The following is an 11,266-nucleotide window of genomic DNA, read 5'->3' on the forward strand; positions in this document are numbered from 1 at the left end:
CTGGGATTAAAGGCGTGCGCCACCACCGCCCGGCGGCTCACAACTTTAATCCCAGCACTTGGGAGGTGCATGCCTTTAAACCCAGCACAATCAAGAGGTGGAGACAGAAATATAAGAGGAGTGGAGACGTGATCTTGCCCCCCCCCTTTCTGTCTGAGGATTCTTAGAGGTAAGAAGTCTCTAGTGGCTGCTGCTCTGCTTCTCTGATCTTTCAGGTTATCACCCCAATATTTGACTCTTGGCTTTTATTGCTAAGACTAATTAGGATCATGCTTCATGTGTATATGTGCGTATTCAGCTTGGTTATCAACTGTTCAACATTGGATATATATATACATATATATATATATATATATATATATATATATATATGAGAAATAACCTGTTTTAAGACAACATAATCCCAAACTTCTAAGACCTTTCTGTTGGCAATGCAGTTCTGTCCTTCATAATAGTCTCAGGATTTAATGAATGAATAAAGTTGATGATATTCTCCGGATAGCAACCTACAGGGAGGGGGGGGGGGGGGCGCAACTGGAGGAGCAGTGAGGAAACTTCACTGTGAATGAAATCAGCTGTCTGCGGAGCATTTTACACTGCATTGCTACTTCAGAGCTTCCATTAGTGAGTCAGCTGATACACCTGGTCACAGCTCCGGCTGCACACAACCAGGCAATAAGCAGCCTTCACCCTGTGGCCCAGCTTACGGGAGTCTCCAAACTTCCAAAAGCTCTCCATTCCCAGAGTTAGCATGGCTAATGGACTCGGCAAAGGCTTGGTTGTGAAATAGTTATTTGCAGGGAAGTTTTGGTATTCAGGAAGCTCAAAAGGGATGCACACGCTGGGTCACTGCCCCTGAGTGTATCTGCACAGTGGCTTTGCTTTTTAAGGGTTTCAGCCAGTCTGCGGGTCAGGCTGAACCTTCCTCGGGATCTGACTCGTTCCTTACTAGCACGGCTCGGTTTCTCTTCCTCTGGACTGATCCTTCGCAGGAAGTGAAAATGAATCTCAGTGGAGAGTCGGTCAGAGAAACAAAAGTAAATCCATCCAAAGGAAGCCAGCGTGCCCACATTTCCCTTTGCTACATACTATCACCGTCAGGGCTGCCTGCAACATAAATAGAAAGGTCAAGCAGCTTCCTCACAGTCCCGAGTGAATGCTGCCGGGAGACCCTGGAGACAGCAGCATCCTGCTGACCAGGCCTGAGCCTGCTTCGTTCTACACTGGGCTTCAATGAAGTGGCTGCAGGCATCCGGTGGCCTTGCTACCCAGACTGGAAGGGGCTGAAATTCAGTTAAAGCTAGGTTCTCTCTAGAGAAAATCAGTCGTGTGCAGTAGAGATGTGGAGAAGGTCAAGAAATAAGACGTGACCATCTTCCTCCTGGCTTAGTGCTTGGTAAGGACCAGAGATGTCGGATGTCTCTGGCTTTCCAGGAATCCGAGTATGGCCTTCTTGTACTCGAGCTGGGATGCGCCTCTCCACAGCTATAATTTAAGACCGTGTGGGGGAACTCTAGTGAGTTCCCCCACACGGTCTTAGAGACTGTCTTAGACTGGGCAGTTAGTGTTCCAGGCTGGATGCTCAGACTCCACACTTGCTTCCAGGAAAACGCAACGATAACAGTATAGTGTGACACACAGCTAACGTCAAAGTGAAACACTACTCTCAGCTTTTTTTTCTCAACTTGACACAAGCCAGAATCGCCTGAGGCGAGACACCTCAGTTGAGAAAATGCCTCCACTAGATTGCGTATAAGGAAGCCCAGCGTTATGATTGATTGGTGTGGGAGGGCCCGGCTCGCTGGGAGCAGTGCCAACCCTAGGCCTGTGGCCCTGGGTGGAATAAGAATGCAGGCAGGGCAAGCCATGGGGACCCTGCTAGTGAGCAGCGCTCCTCTACGGCTTCTGCTTCAGTTCCTGCCTCCAGGGTCCTGTCTTGGCTTCTCTTCATGAAGGACTGTAAGCTGAATAAGCCATTTCTTCCCAAGTTACTTTTGGTGACCATGCTAATCACAGCAACCCAAGGCAAACTAAAGCAAAGCCCCTGCCTGGAAGGATCCGGGTCACTGCGTCTGGGCCCACTGCCGACACACGGCTTGGGTGGCAGCCTTCTCCCTAGCAGCAGGGGTGAAGAGCTGGGAAGGGGAGAGCCGGCATGGTCCCCGAGTTATAATCATACTCTTTCCCACAGCACGATTCCCCTTCAGACCCGAGTCTTTCTGCCTTGGAGGTACCGCCATCAGTCCCATACCCCAGATTTCTGTCCTGTCTTGAGTCAACAACAGCCGCCCAACTAGACAGATGAGATTCGAGGTCTGTGAGAACAGCAGCTGCCTGGATCTTCATTCTCCCCACGTGGTTATAGCCATTGGTTCAGCTCAGCAATCTCCCATGGAGAGGCTGTTTCCTGACTGTAAGATGCCCCCTCCCTCAAGCCGCTGGTGTAAGAGTGATTTCTCTCTCGTACTCATATAGACACCCTGTTTTCCAGACTTTTTTCTCCTTTCTGTGGCCGAACAGTTATGGTTTAGTCAAGGCTTCTGAGATGAGTCCTGAGAGCCCAGACATTCAGATCCTCTTCACTCCCCACCAGATTTGGGTAAAAGCCCAACACTTAAAAAACAGAAACAAAACAAACAGAACCCAACCTCTGAGGGTCGTTTAGAAGAAATACTGCGGATGACACAGAGGGCGTTTGCTTCTGTTGCCCAATCCAACCACATGTCTCCCCGCTTCCGGGGCCAGCTCTTTCTCATAACTTCCTTCATGATGTGGTTGGAGAAGACATCGGACATCTTTTTTCAGAATATTCATATTCTGAAGTGTTCGCACAGAGCTCCTCGGGCCCCTCGGCTCTGGCAGGCCTTGCCCTTCTCCCCCATTCCCTCTGCCTTGCTAAACCGTTAGACTACATTCCTGAAGCTAGACACCAAGGTCGAGTCCCTTATTCGGCCCCTTCCTCCTCCTGACGCCGACTACCAAGGTCCAGCTATGGAAGTATTAAGTCCAGCAATCAGAAGTTTCCTTCGGATCACCTAATTAACATGTCCAATTAAAATGAAACCTGAAGCTAACACGGGGTTTCCTCTTTGTTAAAAATACCAAAGAGCTGGAGAGATGGCTCAATGGTTAGGACCCACATCCGAAGGCTCACAAGTGTCTGTAACGTCAGTTCTGGGAGGATCTGACCTCTGAGAACACCTGTGCCTCCTACACACACACAAGAGAATTAAAAATAAATCTTAAAACAATTTTTAAAACACACATGAAATATACAGAGACCATAACAAGCCATTCATGTTCCGCACACTTGACACTGCTGTTATTGAAGGGACACTAGCCCCCTCCAGCATGTGGCTCTGGTGGGCCTTGCCTTCTCCCCATTCCCTCTGCCTTGCTAAAAACCGTTAGATTACATTCCTAAAGCTAGCCACCAAGGTCGAGTCCCTTACTCGGCCACTTCCTCCTCCTGACGCTGACTATCAAGGTCCAGCTATCAATATATTGGAGTCCAGCAATCAGAAGCTCTCTTTGACTCCCTCAATTTAAACGCCCAATTAAAATCGAACACCTCAAGCTAACACAGGGTTTCCCCTTTACCTTTATAAACCGGCATTTCCTATAGGCCACATCTGTCTCCTCTCTATCCAGAGGCAGTCCTTTGTCCTCCGACACAAACACTCCCTCTCCCTCTCCCTTTTCCCTTCCCCTCTCCCTCATCTCTTTACCACTCCATCCTGGCCCATTCCAACACAGACCTTCCCTCCTCCTCTTAAAAAGTACGACTACAAGGTCATTTGCTGCTGTTTTCTGCCTGAGTCAGAAATCAGACACTTTTCTTCCCTGATTAATAAAGGGTCTCTCTGTGAAACGAGGTGTTTGATGTGGTTTGTGCCTAATCCGGGTCCTGCCCCGCTGTGCGGGAGACCGCTTCAGTTATAGATTATAACTTGTTCTAAAGTTCTCTTCTGCAAAAGCATACGCACTTACTGAATACCGTTGGAGCAAACCAGGAAAAGCATAAATACGACAAGATGTTTCTTTTTAGCACCTTATGTTAAGAAAAGGCTTTTGTTAACAGATGGGCATTGGTGGGGTCATTTTGTTTTGGTATCTCCACAGAGAAAAGGCCCGAGGGAATTCTTATCACATGGAACTGGAAGGCAGGTTCAGTTGGTTTGTGGAGAAGGAAGCCAGCCCAGGCCGGTGCTGGAAGGGCAATCAGGGGAGTTAGGAGAGAGCTAGCCCAGAATGAAGGAGCCGGCAGGAGAGGCGGGTGCCATGGACAGAACGACGCGGGAACGAGCTGTAAAGACGCAGAGGGAACGTCCTCTCACTTGTAAAGTCTTGGGGGAACTGGATTTGCTGCCTCAGCCCAGATCTACGCGCTCTGAGGAGGAGGTGCTCTCGGTTCTTTTGTCTCAGGGGACAAACTGCAGGTTGGGGACCCTGGCCTGATTTCGGGGAGGGAAGGCCGCCGGCTGAGGGGTCTGTGTAGTCCAGGAGCTAACTGCAATTATGTTTATTCCGGCGATCGAAGTCGGGGCGTGTTGAGCATCCTTAGGAGATTTGAAGAGCATTTTCTTCTGGGTTCGAGGTCTGAAAGAACGAATTCTTAACTTCAGAGTTTAGTAATCATTGGCCTTTTTAGGGGCAGAGTCAAGGTCAATTTAGCAAGAGAAAGAGCGAAAACTCCCGAGAGCCAGAGGCGTTTGGGGTAGGGGAGGGCAGAAGTGCCTGTTCCGTCATTTGAGACAGGGTCTCACTTAGCCCAGGCTGGCCTAAACCTCACCGAGGACCAATCTCGAGGTCTGATTCTTCTGCCTGACTTCCCCCACGGGTACCGGGATTCTTACTGCTCCAACACAATAGGAAAGTCACTATCAACGACGAGCGATTGATCGACCTGCAAAGACAAGGGTAGACCACAAAGGGAAGGAGAAAATAACCTTACTCTAAATTGGGAACTGAACATAACTAAAAAAAAAGTGACCACTGAAACAAGAGTTAACAGCCTTACTTTTGCACACCAATACCAGGGGAGAGCGCGAACGCAGTCCCCCACTACCATAAATTATGCAGTCGAGTTTCCCGCATTTGGGGAAATCGCAGGGGTCAACACACCCCAAGTGCAATGAGTGAGCCTCGCCCTGGGAAAACCACCTGCTTGATCATGGTGTCTCCCCTGCCAGGTAAGTATGCTCGGCTCCCCACCACACACCGCTCAGCCACCCCGGACCTGCGCTCTCAACACACGGTCACTTCGCCGCCAGCGATCGCGGGCCTCCCCGGACCCGCGCCCGATTCCCGCGCTCCGCTGCCACCCGCGGACCCGCGCTCCCTCCCACGCCGCGCGCCAAATCCCTCGCGTTTCCGCAGCGGGTGCGGACCGGCAGACCCTGCGCCCCCTCATCTGCATAGACCACGCCCACATTCTTGACAAGGATGACGTCCCTGTCCCCAGCTAACATGAGCCCCCCACCTCGGGAAGGTGGTGTCACCTGCCGGGCCCTTTTCTGCACCTCCTCTGCATAGACCACGCCCTCGTCTTCGCGCCGTTGGCTTGGTGAACTTTGTTTCCCCTTGGTTTTCTCCGTGTAAGAAGAGCTCTGGATATTTGATGGGTATTTGTTACTCAGCATTTTTCACTTCCGTATTGGAGTCCAAGCATTCACAGAGGAAGAGTCACTGCCCTGATTCATTTGAGGCTTTGCTTCCTAAGGACGCTCAGACAATATCGAAGTGCTTGGTGATGACAAAGCATCCACAGATATAAAGTAAACTACATCTTTTTAGGTTAGACTAGTGTGGCGGCTCACTCCCAGCCCTTGAGAGACTCGTGAGGAGGGTTGTAAGTCTGAGGCCAGCCTGGGCTATGTAGTAAGACCTGCAGGAGTAGAGCAAGCTCTGGGTGTGTGATGTCCCGAGTGGGTGTGTGCTGTTCACACCCGCATGGCCATGACAAGGACCCCAAAGCCTCAGGCGAGGGAGGCAAAGCCTGTTTCTGGTCTGTGTGTGAATATTGATAGTGTGTGAAGAAAATGTCCACCCTCACTTTCTTGCCCTGTATTCATGACCTGAGGACTGCTCCCTACAAAGACTGCTCCTACCGAGATGAGTTCAAGCCATCCTGGGTCCAGCTGCGCACCCTAAACACCGCCTCCTTGTTTATCTGTGTGTAATCAGCCCGCCTTCCTTTTCAACGTGATGAGCTCCCTGCCTTCTCCCTCAGAGTCCACTCCACAGGATCCCAGTCTTTCTGTGTCTGTGTGTCTGTCTTTTCTTCATCTCCTACCCATTCCAGTCTGGCCAAATCCCCCGAGCAGTGCAAGGATGCAGCGAAAACCCGCGCTCACAATAGTGGCGGCCAGCCGGAAGAGCAGTAGAGTTTCGCGCAGGATTTTCCTTCCTTCTCCACAGAACCGCGGTCATTTCAACTCGGGCTCTTTGTCCCGCCTCCAGCAGGGCGGTTCTCAACCTTCCTAACCCTTCAGCACCGTTCCTCATGTGGTGGTGACCCCCAACCAGAAGATTATTTTCGTTGCTACTTCACAACTGCAATTTTGCTACTGTTATGATTCATAATGCAAGTATGTGGGTCCAATGGGGGGTCGTGACCCATGGGTTGAGAACCAGTGCTCTAGAAACTGCCATTTAGTATATTTTAATTTTTCGAAACTATTATCCACACTAAAATTAAAAAGGGCTAACTGCTTTTAGTTTCGAGAGCTTCTAGGTCAGAAAGGAATTGAGGCAGGCCATAATTCGTTTTCCATTTTGAAGACTCCATTGCCAAGAGGCCCTCGGTTAGCTGCTGGTTAAGTAGATCAAAAACCTTCCCTCCCACTAAGGATGTGAAGGATGGATCAAATCGTTTCAGTTGCTCCTTATTTCCACTGTCCAAAGTCCCAAGAAAACACCTTCGTGGTTTGTTTTCCAACGGATGCAATTCACCATCTTCCTGAGCTTGTAGCTCAGACTCAGCTTGCCGTAAACAGGCTCTACGAGAAACAACGTGCACGTGTTTTTAATATCTGGTCTCTGAAGACAGCCTGCTACTTAAAAGATGGGAACGCAAGGAGCTGGAGAGATGGCTCGGGGTTAAGAGCACTTCCGGTTCTTGCAGAGGACCCAGGTTCAGTTCCCAGCACCCACGTGGGGCTCAGACACATGAGTGGGCTGGAGAAAGGTATTTTATACTCAAACAACAACATGTCCAAACAGCCTTCTGCTGCTCAGAGCTTTGCTGGTCTTCTCTCTCTCCAGCCACCATACATCAGCTGCTCATATAGGTGGTTTCTGGAGACCAACTGCCTCCCTCATCCCTGAACCAACAGTATCAGAGATAGTGGAACCTTTAAGAGTCCCTAGCGAGAGGTTTTCAGGTCATTGGAGGCATGCCTTTGAATGGGACAGTGGGATCCCAGTGGCTTCCTCTTTTCCTGGTTGTGTGGTAAAGGATTTTGTTCTGTAGATGCAGAGACCATGATATCTGGCCTCACCACAGGTCCAAAGGCAGCAGAAACAATCAAAAATGGTCTACAATTTCTGTGATAGGTTTTTTGTTTTTTGTTTTTCTGACAGAAGCTGGAGTTCTTTGGGAAGAGGGAACCTCAGTCGAGAAAATGCCTCCTGTAGGCAAGTGTGGGGGCATTTTTCTGATTAATGATTGATGCTGGAGGGCCCAGTCACCCCTGGTCCTGGTTTGTATAAGAAAGCAGGCTGAGCAAGCCAGTCAGCAGCATCCTTCCATGGTCTCTGCTTCCTGCCCTGCCTCCAGGTTCCTGGCCCGACTTCCCTTCATGAAGGACTGACTATATGCTATAAAATAAAATAACCCTTTTCTCCCCAGGTCACTTTTAGTCATGGTGTTTATCACAGGAATAGAAACCTAAGACAACTTCTAAAACAGTGCTTTAAAAATAACATGGTTTCCTTATGTTGAGTTTTCTTCACTGTTTGTTGAAGTACTTGAAGCCGAGTAACACAGCTGTATCAGTAGGTACAGTTTTGTTTTAACTATAGATGTGCCCAGACTTGTATTGCAAAATAGTCACTTGGGATACAATGTTGCAAATGGACCAAACTAGGCAAAGCTGGCTATAGAGAAGCCTGTTTCTGAGCCATTTGTATTTAATGGATATAAGAAGTAATGTAGGACCGGGTGCAGTTGATGGGGCACTGAGTCTGTAAAGAATCCAGTAAAACCTAAACAACCAAACTAGAAACAAATTGTAGTGTTGAGAGATTGGGACTGTCTATCTAAGGAGAATGGCAAATTCTGGGTCAGACAAAAAGATGAATGTTAATGAGCACATAGACCAGGCAGAGACAGAGTTCCTGTGATGGACTGAAGCTCTCAGAACAGTGCACTGCTCATAGGGGATCACAGTGCTGACGTGGAGGGTAGCATGGGATACCAACCTTGGATACACTGGTGTGTGCCGTTGGGGGATTTGACGCTATAAAGTGCATCTGAGGTCTCCTCTAAGTTTAGGAGTTGAGTGCAGGAAGTGCAAGTGTGTAGGCTGGGAAATAAATGCAGTTCAGTCCATGCATGTGGTCCTTAGAAGGTGTGTGCCGAAGCTGTCTGTGTCTTAGGGTGGGCAAAGGGCCCCTAGGACCAATCACTTGGCTAGGTCAGCAAGAAGCAGGAGTTTCTTGCCGAGCTCAGGTTGGTGATTCAGTCTGCACCCGAGTCCAGAACCTGCTGCCTTGGCTTCCAGTGACAGAAACACAATTCGGCAGGTGGCTCTTGTCTTTTCAAAGTCAGGAGGACTCCTGGACGCAGAGCGTGCGACAACTGTTCTATTCCGTTTTCTTCCTCCTAAAGGACTGGGCCAACAGATCTCTCCAACACTTAAACTTTGTCAAAATAAAGATAAAACAGAAGGCACATACTGTTGCTACAATAATTAGGAGACTGATCAACTCAACAAACATCACATAACATGATCAACTATAAAAACTAACTCTTCAACCCAAGATTTGATTATGCCTGTTTGCCCCTGTATTTCCTTTCATTTTAATTCTTCTCATTTCTCCCTTGATTGGACTTTTACCCAGGTCACCACCACAGACTGGTCACCTCAGAAACACCGAAATTAACACCAAGGCAACCATCTGAAATTAAAAATTGAAGATTGGGGATCAGAAATAGAGGTTCATGCAACCTAAAAGCTATTTTTCGGGTTGAGTTGGATCAGGCAAATCAGACAATTATGGTTTCTTCTAGTACAAAGCTTGTGGGGGGTTTTGTTTGTTTGTTTAATGGTTTGGATGCGTTAGCTACATTTTAGCCAACACCGAGACCCAATCAAAGCACAAACCCTTGTTGAAGAAATTAGGTCTTCCTACCCTTCAGTGGGGGTAGACGCGAAGCATTGGTGGTTCAGTGGTAGAATTCTCGCCTCCCACGCGGGAGACCCGGGTTCGATTCCCGGCCAATGCAACGTTTTCCGAGTTCGGATTTACATCTAATTGGTAGAGACCCCGCAGAGTCTGCAATTTTACAATACAATCCAGTTGAAAATGCTGCAGCTGCGGTCCTGGATGTCTGTACCTAACATGGTTGTTTTCTTCCGCTGAGACTGACCACGGGGTGCGGTTCCCTACGGAGAAAGGAGACCCGCTGCAGGGAGCAGGCCCTGGGCAGATGCAGGCGGGGGTGAGGGGACGACCCGACCACAGGACCCCGTGCGTACCCTGGACACAGCAACCCTGGTTGTCACCACGCTAGCAGGTATGCTCTCCGCGCGGCCCACAGTCCCTCTGGAGATCCAAGAAGGAAAGGGTCCATATCCCCGGCAAGGTGTACCAACAGAATCGGTCCCAAAGCTGTCCTTTTAATAAAAAAAAACAAGGTACAGAATCTGAGTCTTGTTTGTTTCTTAGCACTTAGAGAGGCTTCGGGTAAAGTGTACAACAGAAAGTAATGTGGGCGTGGTGAGAGGCTCGGCAGGTAAAGGAGCTTGCCACCAAGTGTTGAGGACCCGAGTTCGATCCCAGGAACCCCATGGTGGAAGGCCAGAACTAACCTCTGCCTTCACGTGCCCCCAAACAAATACACACAATTAGATAAACCTTTTTTTATTTTAAATAATGCCACTGTGTCAGAAAGATAATTGATCTTCCAAATTCTCTCTTATCCAAGAATAGCTTAAATCTAAGATTTTTTTTAAAAAAAGGATTTTCAGACCAGTGATAATTCTTCTGTTTATTTATTTAGACACAGGCTAGCAGTGAACTGTTTCTACTCCCCAAGTGCTGGCATTCTGAGCCTGTAGCAGGACAGCCAGTCAATATTCCCCCCACTTTTTGTTTATTGTTCAAGACAGGGTTTCTTTCTGTATAGCCTTGGCTGCCCCAGAGCTCACTCTGTAGACCAGACTGGCCTCCAACTCTCGGCTCAGTATTTCTCTTTTTAATAATGTACAGCTGGGCGTGGTGGCACACGCCTTTAATCCCTTCACTCGGAGAGGCAGAGGCGAGTGGATCTCTGTGAGCTGGAGGTCAGCCTGATCTACAGAGCAAGATCCAGGACAGCCAGAGCTGTTACACAGAAAAACCCTGTCTCGAAAAACCAAAATAAAATAATGTTATGTACTTATTAGCAGTCAGGTTTCTTTCTTCGGCTATTATGCCTTTCTGGGTTTGGTTAATAGATTGATAGTGAGTTTTTGTTCTTACCTGACCATATGTGCTGAAAACATCAGGTTTTGTTGTTGTTTTGAGGTTTTGCTTGTTTCCTATTTTATTTTGACTTGTTTGAAAATCCCTGAATAAAAACTGTCACACGCTACGTAACTTCTTGTTTGGTTGGGGTTTGCTGGCTTCCAACACTTTTCTCTACACAGGAAGCAGGCTGTATGGAGAATAACCCGGGAGAGCTTTGCTGGTTAGTGTTCCTCAACTTTTCACCACTAAAGTCATCGAGGAAGAGGGGAATGCCAGTTAAGATAATGTCGCCATCAGATTGGCAAGTCTGTGGGACGTTTCCTGATTAATGATTGATCTGGGAAGATCAAATTACTGTGAGCAATGTCACTCCTGGACAGGTGGCCCTGGTGGTAGAAGAAGGCAGGCTGAGAGATGGACAGAGGCACAAAGGGCGTGAATCCCACAATATGTCCTCAGGCAAAGGCACTGTGAAGCTAAAGTAGGCCTCACCTGGAAACCAGAGGCCCCCAATCGCTGTTGGGCTGAAATCCTGTCTCCCAGGCCTGACTCCAGGGGTATGGTCACAGCTGGGCAGCACCTGGACTGA

At 48.6% G+C, this 11,266-nt stretch overlaps 2 non-coding genes across 2 annotated transcripts; one reads left to right on the top strand and one right to left on the bottom strand.

Annotated features, from left to right (window-relative positions):
• Positions 1-5,036: 5,036 nt before the first annotated feature.
• On the bottom strand, positions 5,037-5,200 carry LOC114682418. Its single transcript, XR_003733036.1, has one exon. It is a non-coding gene; the product is annotated as a U1 spliceosomal RNA (small nuclear RNA).
• Positions 5,201-9,380: 4,180 nt separating this feature from the next.
• Trnag-ccc lies at positions 9,381-9,451 on the top strand. Its single transcript has one exon. It is a non-coding gene; the product is annotated as a tRNA-Gly (tRNA).
• Positions 9,452-11,266: the final 1,815 nt, after the last annotated feature.

This window comes from Peromyscus leucopus, chromosome 6 (genome assembly GCF_004664715.2).
Source record: "Peromyscus leucopus breed LL Stock chromosome 6, UCI_PerLeu_2.1, whole genome shotgun sequence".
Lineage (NCBI taxonomy): Eukaryota > Metazoa > Chordata > Mammalia > Rodentia > Cricetidae > Peromyscus > Peromyscus leucopus.